At 43.5% G+C, this 9920-nt stretch overlaps 1 non-coding gene across 1 annotated transcript; it reads right to left on the reverse strand.

Moving 5' to 3' along the window:
* Positions 1-9113: 9113 nt before the first annotated feature.
* TRNAT-AGU lies at positions 9114-9187 on the reverse strand. Its single transcript has one exon. It is a non-coding gene; the product is annotated as a tRNA-Thr (tRNA).
* Between the last annotated feature and the right edge of the window lie 733 nt (positions 9188-9920).

Genomic DNA, 9920 nt, shown 5'->3' on the forward strand with positions numbered 1-9920 from the left:
CTGTCCTGACATGGCCACGATTCAAACTGATAGTCCTTCTTCAGGGGATATCCTTGTGTAGTATAATCCACAGGTAATTTTGGAAAAATGTGATTTCTTTCAATGGTCTTACATCAGTCCGACCTGTTGTTCATGGTAGGTGCCATTCAATATCAGTTGATCCGTGCACCAGCGTCCTTATACGTCATCAAAACCAGTGAAACCAACTAATCAGAAAATGGGTGCCAGAGGACACCAATAGGATACTTTGAAGAAACTCTCCAAATCTAATTGCCCGCCCATCACCAACCTCCATTATATCAATGTTGCTAAATTAAGATCTTCATTCATCCCCCTCTGAGTCGAGGTATTTAATATGTAGATCCAAAAAGCCTCACGATAATTTAGCCTGGCTGCCAAATCGTCTCCATGATTAGAACTAAAAAACTGTTCAATTATAGTCCACTTCAATTCTGAAAATTCATGCCCTTCCTCCACTAACTGTTGAACCATCGGTGCTGACATTTTAACAGTATTGAAGCGAAACCTATGTTCCATCAGTCTTAATTTAATGGGTCGAGTCGTCCGTCCCACATAAATCTTGGGACATAGCCACATTATCGCATAGATTACATTCTTCGAATTGCAATCTGTGTATGTTTTTCTCCATACCCTATACCCCGTGACTGGTTCTACCCACTCTTCACCTGTTATGGTCAGTTTGCACCAAATGCATTGTCCACATTCAAAATGTCCTGTGGGACCTGCTAAATGGGTTTGACTTCCCAGCTGTGAATGCACTGTTATGTGTGCCGTCCGCAGCAGACCTGCAGCACGGCCCCCTCACCTCTCTACTGTAACTCCAGCCACTGCTTCCACCTTGCTAGCGGCGGTGGGCTGTCAGCTTTGTCCTCAGGCCTCCCTGGTACCTCTGGCTCTGCCACAGTCCCCGTGTTCCCGGTCCTGCTTCCACTTCTCGTCAGACCTCTCCGCGTGGCCCGCAGAGAAATGCTGCTACTCGCACTGCGCCCCTCCCTAGGCACATGTGCTCGCATCATTGACTCTTAAACAGGGACCACGGCGGGAACCTAGCCACGGCCCTGGATGATGATGTCAACCCAATCTCAGTATTTAAGCTCAGACTCCGCTCCCTAGCATTGCCTTTGTAACAGGTTCCCTCAATGGTCGAGTACTCATTGCTTCTAGAGATTCATCTCAACCCTGCTTTCCTGTTCCTCATTGTTCCTGGTTCCTGTCTCTTCATTCTTACCCTGCTTATGCTTTGGATTGACTACACGGACTTTGACCTCGCTTCACCTAACTACGCTACTGCCTATCTCCAGACCCAGACCTTCGCTTCGCCTGACTACACTAATACCTATCTTCAGACCCAGACCTCAGCTTTGCTCGACTACGCTACTGCCTATCTCCAGACCCAGACCTCCGCTTCACCTGACTACAGTTTGCCTATCTCCAGATCCAGACCTCTGCTTCACCTGACTACGGTATTGCCTATCTCCAGACCCACACCTCTGCTTCATCTGACTACGCACTGCCTATCTCCAGACCCCGACCTCTGCTTCACCCGACTATGCTACTGCCTATCTTCAGACCCAGACCTCTGCTTCATCCGACTATGCATTGCCTATCTTCAGACCCAGACCTCTGCTTTGTTTGACTATGCTTTGCCTATCTCCAAACCTAGAACTTCGCCTTGCCTGACTACTCTATTGACTATCTCCACGATCAGATCTCAGCTTTGCTTGCCACTGCCTTTGGATCGCCACCAGCCCTGACTCAAGCCTACTATTGGACACCTCTTCTGCTTACTCCCTGGATGTGGTTTCTTCAGGCTTCGGCCTATTTTTGCTCGAGCACCCCCTATCTGCCTTTGTTCCATTGGTACCCAAGTTTCCAGGACATTACCTAGTCTGGAGTAAGACTGTACCATCTCTCACCTGCTGTCTCTGGGCTGAACTAACTCCTACTGCAACTATATATAGAGGCTCACCTAAGTCCTGCTGGCCCCAGCACCCAAAGGCTCAACCCGTGGGGAACAAGGGCTGGTATAGGTGAAGCTCCAGTGGCCTCTGCCTATCAGCCCACTCCACCTGCCAATAGTGGGGACCTGTAAGTCCTTACCTATGGGTTGCATCAACCCCACCTCGGCCCAAGGGTCCACCTCCGATGCAACATGCACAACTTTGTCCCGAATGTTGGTTCCTCTGGTAGTGGCAATCAAAGGTGGATCTTGAAAGATTTCATGAAGCGCTAGTACATGCCAATTCTTTCTGATAGAAGTGGCAATGAATCCCACCGCAGTGGTTTGTATTAAAACACAAATCAACCGTGATCATTGTTTTGCCCGTTTGTATTGAAGAAGCCACTGCCTATCACTATATTTGACCCATTTGTATGCATGCTGTATTGCTTTATTAGGATATCCTCTAACTGAAAATATTTCCTTTAATATCTTAGCCTGTTTTTCAAATTCCAATGTACTAGAGCAAATCCTTCTGGCACGGAAAAACTGGCTAACCAGTAAACCCATTTTGAAACTCCGGGCATGATGACTATGGAATTTCAATAGGTTATTCCTGTCAGTTGACTTGCGATACACTGTGCTGTGAAATTGACCATTATTAAAAGACACTGCCACATCCAAAAATGAAACCATATGTTCTGAAGACTGTGCTATAAATTGTAAATGATCATCTATTGTATTGATCCAGCTAAGGAAATCCTTTAGTTGTGCTTCTGAACTGGACCATATCATGAAAATATCATCTATAAACCGGTACCATCCTTTTATACACTCCCACCATGTGGATGAAAAAATGAATCATTCCTCAAAGTCAGCCACATACAAGTTTGCCACTGAAGGCACTATTTATTTATTTATTTATTTCACATTTTTCTATACCGAACTTCATGGTTGAATACCATATCAGATCGGTTTACATCGAATGAGGGATAGAAACTTGTAACAGAAAACGGAACAATAAGTTATAATCAGAAAGAGAGCACTAGTGGCGATCCCATAGGGATCCCATGCACCTGATGATAAAATTGCTGACCAAACAAAAAATAATTGTGAAACAAAACCATCTCTGTTAAATCCACCAATAGATCAGTTGTTGTACGCTGTACTGCTGGATGCTGCTGTAAAGTGTGTCGTATGATTTGCAAGGCACTAAGCTGTGGTATATTCATATACAGTGAACTAATGTCCATTGTAACCAACCACATGTTCTTATTCTTGACAATCAATGATTGTAACAATGTCAAAAAATGTGCTGTATCTTTTATATATGATCTGGTCTGTTGCACAAATGGTTGCAGAAACAGGTCCACAAAAAAAGCTACTGGCTCCAAAACTGAACCATTCAGAGAGACTATCGGTCTAATCGTGGGTGCTTCCATATTTTTGTTAATTTTAGGTACTGAATAAATCACCAGTCTCCGTGGCTGTGAAATCAATAAAAAAAATTTTTCTTTAGATGTGAGGCCTGCTGCCGCTTGTACTATGCCCCCCCAAAAAATCAAATCTCTGTCTCTTTACAGGGCCAGTTCTGCAGAGCCCTAGTGCTTTCTTCCATATGCGTGCTGTTCTCTTTCATGAAGGCACTGTGCTAGTCAGGGATTCCTGTGTGCATGTGTCCCTTGGTCCTACCTCCAACTACTTGGCTTCTTAAGGCAAGTCTCATCATCTCCAGTGGAGCAATGTGTAGCATTGTCTAAGGATGTGGTCCCAGAGCACCATCAGCCTGTTGTGATAAATTTCCAAACTGCCACAAAAGAGTGAATGAAAAATAAAACTTATTTTTGCGTGTTAACTCTGAACATAACAAACGTTATGTGCTGTTGTAGCCAACACAGTCCGATGTTTCAAATATTTGTTTTGTATCAAGGGCTGAAATCTTCAAAAAATCTTGTGAATTTAATTCACTTTTATACCTCCAATAAAATTATTACATTATAAAAGGAGTCAAATACAATATCTCTTGCAGGTCTCAGCGTTTTGCTGCTGTTTAAGAATGCTGAAAGTCACAAGAAATATTATATATGGCTCCATTTCTACTGGAGATGAAGAAATGACTTAAGTTTATGAGATTTTTTTAAAGATTTCAGCCCCTACTGCAGAATGAGGATTCAGAACATTGGTTCTGCTGAGATGGACACAACAGCACATGAACTTTGATATATTCAGATTTAACCCGCAAAAATAAGTTTTATTTTTCTTTCACTCTTTTGTGCCAGTTTGTAGATTTATTGCAATGGAATATAATTCTGAAACAAGGACTGGTGGATATAACATTGCTAGAATCTTGATATAGTCAGAGTTAATTACAAAGACAAGTAACATGTTCACTATTTTACGTTGGTCTTGGAGATTTATTATGATATATAGGTCCAAATTAAGGACTGTTTGAATTATTGAAGACTTTTTAATGCATCATTAAAACAGACTTCAAACTTTTTTCTTATATGCATAGAATCATTGAACTGAGGCAATTGGTGTAATTGGCTCTTTAGCTTGTGTATAAGCGCATGTACTTATACGTAGGATTGCTGGGCATGCTGCAATAGTGCAGGAGTGCACCACTGAAACAGGTGGCAGGCTGAATGACAGTACAGGCATACAGGGTAGGGCTAAGGACCTCCAAAGAGGAGGAAGTAGGTTATTCCCCTGGAGTTCCCAGGCCAGCCAGGGAGATGGAAGGGAATCCAGCGGGAGTAGGGATGTGACTATGGGGCAGTAGCCCTCTGTTATAAACATCAGGCTCAGGGTGGTTGGATTAGAGCACTGCAGGCCAGCCTAAAATGAGGTGGTGATAAAGGCAGTTTACATGGTCATGGCTCCACCCCCCTACCCTTTTCCAGCTGGCCTAATGACCAGGGAAATTGGTGGTGTTCATACCAGTCTATGAGTTTACACCTCCAGGAGCTGGGTCTGCCTCCTGCTTTAGCTGGGATGGTGGCACTTGCGGCTATATATCCAGTCACGTTTCAGTTAGGGTTGCCGGAATATTTGAACCCACTTATCCTTGGTTTCCATGGGCCAATTTGATGTCCCTTTGGTGGCTGACAAGCCAGGACAATTCTGCAAAATTGTTCACTTTGAATCATGAGACCCAGACCGCAAAGAAAGCCAACATGTACAAGTAGTGGGTTCTCATTGCAACCCTTGCATTCTCTTGTAGGGTCATACTCATATGCTATATATTAGTGCACAGGTTGACATTTGTAGCAGTCAGGGTGATCCAGAACCACCACTGAATCTGGATGGCCATATTTATTTATTTATTTGAATATTGCTCATGCCTTATCATTGGTATCTTAATATGAGTTACTTTGCAGTTACTGCTGGATGATATAGATATATGGGACAAGTTTCTGTTTGAGTTCAATGCAATATGCCTATGGGCTGTTCAAGCACAGATGCTTGGGCTTGCTGTGCAGATCAGTGGCCTCCACCACCTGGAGGGGCTTATGTTGGGGGATACAAGCAGATAACTTTATTTGCAGGAGCAAAAATTGACCACAGATCTCAATTCCTGATCACTTGGCGGTGGAATGTATTATCTTTTCCAGATGCTTAGGAGTCTCCTCAGTTCATTCTCACCTAGCAGGCCTACTCTTCTCCAAGGTGCTGGGATGGTCCAATTCCACTCTAGTTTCACTGTTAAAAGGTGGATGGTTGGTTGGTTGTGGGATGCTGACCTGAATCCAGAAACTTGTAGACCAGTCACTCATGTCAGGTTGCTGTCCTTATGGCAAGTCTTACTATTTGCAGTCTCTTCTGGGTTTGAAGTGGCTCTACTCTGAGCAGCCTTCTCACTAGCTTTCTTTACTGCTCTGTGGGTGGGTGAGTTAGTGGCCACTATCTGTAATAGAGATGACAGATCTGATCATTTTGCAGCAAGTGTCTCTTTGATATAGGAAAAATGTAAGCTCACATAAAACAATTCAATGTACCCATCAGGGAGGCGACAACTCATTATCCTGATAGAGGTCACTGGCTTGTTCATATGCCTGACCTTGAATGTAAGAATGGCCCTTTACTGGCCGCCAGAAGGAAAAAATATAGAGTGTAATGGTGTATTTATTATCATTATGAATTTTCCAGAGCAGGAGGTTTTTTGGAAGTGTGAGTTTTGTGTGGATTGACAAGGGCTTCCTTCTCCCAAAAGGGAGTGGTTTGAGTAGAGATAATATAAAGGATTTCCAGAAGCCCAAAGGAGGTGTTGGAGTCCATAGGGAATGTATTGTGATCTACTGAGAAGGAAACTGAAGAGGGGCTGCCACGAGCTGTGGCCAGGGTATTTGCTGAGAATGCTGGAGGAATTCAGGATGCTCCTGCCAGTATTGATTGTGTGTCAGCTAGCAGAATAAAGACCCCAACATCTAAGGGAACACCAGTTCTGCCCAGGGAAGCCGTGATTAGAGAGTTAGAGAGAGGAGGAAACACAGGCGTGTTTTTCCTTCAGAATGTGTGGAGGAGCAGGGAGGAATACTGTGAGTAAATGAACTGGGAAACTTTTGAAACTATGGTGAAACCTTTTGGAGGATTCTTTTTCTGGTATTCTCTGGATGTGCTGTAATCTTCTGCTTTTTTGTTGGACTTTTTTCTTTCTTTTTTCTGAATACATTTTTTTTCTGGTTTGGAACAACAATTGGGTGAGGACCTGCTTATTTTATCTTCGTGAAGTACAAGTCTCACTTGAGCCTCCAAGCTTTTGCTGGTTCTCACTGAACTACACCCTGATGTAATCTGTTCTGGGGCTGCAGAAGACTTGTTCACCATTCCTGAAGCCACCAAAGGTGATCCCTGACGAAAGAGAGGATATGTAAGGCATCCCTGTCTGTACAACCAAAGAGTAGGTTTCAATTTTTAGCAGTCAAGTGAGCCCTTCAGGTTACAGGGTTGCATATTGGGATATATGGCACTCATTCCATTAAGACAGGAGGCTGCATCCATTACAGTGGCTTTTGGGCTGTCAGCAGGTGCTATTCAATGTATTAGCAGATGGCACTCCATGGCTCAGAGTCCTATGTCAGACAGGGATATGGCTTGCCTGTGTATGTTTTTCATAGTCTTTATCCTTTCTCTTTCCATCCTGGAACTGGCTGGCAGTGACAGTCTGGATCACTGGATACTCATTTGTCTCCTGGGCAGAAGGGCATGCAAAATCTGGCAGATTTGGTACATAACATGGCTTTGCAACACAGGATGAGTCTGGTGACTTGGCTGGAGGGGAATGAACTGGAATGACCACATTAGGGTATGCATAATTGCTGATCAGGTTGACTCACTCTCAACTATTGGTTATCCACTTAGGGGCAATGACCTGGGCAAATTGTTTTGGAAGTAGCTAATGGATATCATTAGGAATGACATCACACTTCTCACATTCTGGTTGCCTGGAACCCACAAAGTGTTGACCAAGATTGTTTTTTTCTCTTGGGTCAACAGGCAGGTAGGCAGATTTGTGATTGGCCTTGGAGGGTCCTACATCAGATATGACTGGGCATCAATGGATTGCATAGATATATGCAATCCATTGCATATATCTATTGCATAAATCTTTGGTCAGGACACTTTCCTCAGTGCTTTAAAGAAAGAGTTGTAGTATTTGATTTAGTAAAAATCTATATCTATATCTATCTATATTTATATAGCTTCAGGGGAAGGTGCTGCCTCTAAGCTGAAGCTGGATTCAGGGATTCCAGGCAAGCTCAGTAGGCTACTCAGCTCCTATGCAGGGGTACCTAAGCCTTAGGGGCTGGAGGTTGTGTATTATTGGTAATGTCATCTGCATCAAGGCTCACAAGAGAATGGCTGGACTTATCTGTCACCTGGGGGCCAAAGTTTGGTATATCAGACAAGTAACTCATGCTTCGGCTGTATTGCAGTCCATAGGGCTGATAGTCCTGCTTGCACAGGCAGTCTGCTAGAAGGCCTGGATCTACTCCCTTGATGGAAGGACCTATGATTCTGCTTGCTTGTGGTGGATTGGGGCATCAGTTTTCCCCCTTTCATATTTTTTGGGGGGTTATGCATGTTTACGCAAAGGCTCAGATGTGTTAATTGGCATGTCTGGTTGATGTGTACGCAGGGACTGGATGTGTGACTGTTGCTCAGTTTATAAGTGATATTAAGCCTCGTGCATAGGCACTGTGTAACTGGGCGTCTGTGCCATATTGGCATGATGTTGCTGCTGCTGGGAGGGAGACGTACAATTGGTGCATTCATATCATCCCATACCTCAGCCATGTGGTGGCCATATGGGCTGCTTCTGGGTTTGAGAGGGATACTGAGCCAAGCATACCCAGAGCTTTCCAGCAGCCCATGAAAGTCTGCTTGGGGTTGGGATGACCCCACTCTTACTGGAGTTTGTGATCACATTGGTCGAACACCCAGAAGGTGTAAATATTCAAGGACAACAGTGGCATAATAATTGAGCAATAGAAGACAATCAATATCAATTTGGCTAACAAGTGAGTGAGGTAATCAAATTTGCAGATGATACAAAATTGTTCAGAGTAGTTAAATCACAAGTAGATTGTGATAAATTGCAGGAAGACTGTGTGAGACTGGAAAATTGGGCATCGAAATGGCAGATGAAATTTAATGTGGATAAGTGCAAGGTGATGCATATAGGGAAAAATAACCCATGCTATAGTTACACAATGTTAGGTTCCATATTAGGTGCTACAACCCAAGAAAGAGATCTAGGCATCATAGTGGATAACACATTGAAATTGTCAGTTCAGTGTGCTGTGGCAGTCAAAAAAGCAAACAGAATGTTGGGAATTATTAGGAAGGGAATGGTGAATAAAACAGAAAATGTCATAATGCCTCTGTATCGCTCCATGGTGAGACCCCACTTTGCATACTGTGTATAATTCTGGTCGCCGCATCTCAAAAAAGATATAATTGCGATGGAGCAGGTACAGAGAAGGGTGACCAAAATGATAAGGGGAATGGAACAGCTCCCCTATGAGGAAAGACTAAACATAGAAACATAGAAATGACGGCAGAAGAAGACCAAACGGCCCATCCAGTCTGCCCAGCAAGCTTCACACATAAAATACAAGGAGTGCATTTAGCTGTGATGTAGGCTGCTGGAAGGCACTGCTGGGATTTGAACCCAGGATCTCCTGTTTACTAGACAGGTGCTTTAACCAACTAAGCCACACCACCTCTGATAGCACAGAGGTTAGGACTTTTCAGCTTGGAGAGGAGACGGCTGAGAGGAGGGGGGGGGATATTATAGAGGTGTTTAAAATCATGAGAGGTCTAGAACGGGTTGATGTGAATCGGTTATTTAGTCTTTCAGTTAATAGAAAGACTAGGGGGCACTCCATGAAGTTAGCATGAGGCACATTTAAAACTAATTGGAGAAAGTTCTTCTTCATTCAATGCACAATTAAACTGTGGAATTTGTTAGTTCAGTTAGTATAGCTGTGTTTAAAAAAGGATTGGATAAGTTCTTGGAGAAGTCCATTACCTGCTATTAATTAAGTTGACTTAGAAAATAGCCACTGCTATTACTAGCAACGGTAACATGAAATAGACTTAGTTTTTGGGTACTTGCCAGGTTCTTATGGCCTGGATTGGCCACTGTTGGCAACAGGATGCTGGGCTTGATGGACCCTTGGTCTGACCCAGTATGGCATGTTCTTATGTTCTTAAGGCATTATTGGGAGCATTTTCAGTCCTGCGGGTACTTCGTTTCTGTATGCCGGTATAATCAATTTCAAAGGGAACCTCCCTGCAGAGTTTCTCTTTGAAAATCCGGTGGTGAGCTGGTATTGTTTACCTCATTTACTTTGAGGATAAAATGTATGCAGGTATAATATGGGCAGGGATTTCAACATGAAATTCAGGCTTGTCCTTTAGGGAGCCTACCTTAGTGCCATCCCCACATTATTCC

The sequence above is a fragment of the Rhinatrema bivittatum genome, chromosome 3, assembly GCF_901001135.1.
Source record: "Rhinatrema bivittatum chromosome 3, aRhiBiv1.1, whole genome shotgun sequence".
Lineage (NCBI taxonomy): Eukaryota > Metazoa > Chordata > Amphibia > Gymnophiona > Rhinatrematidae > Rhinatrema > Rhinatrema bivittatum.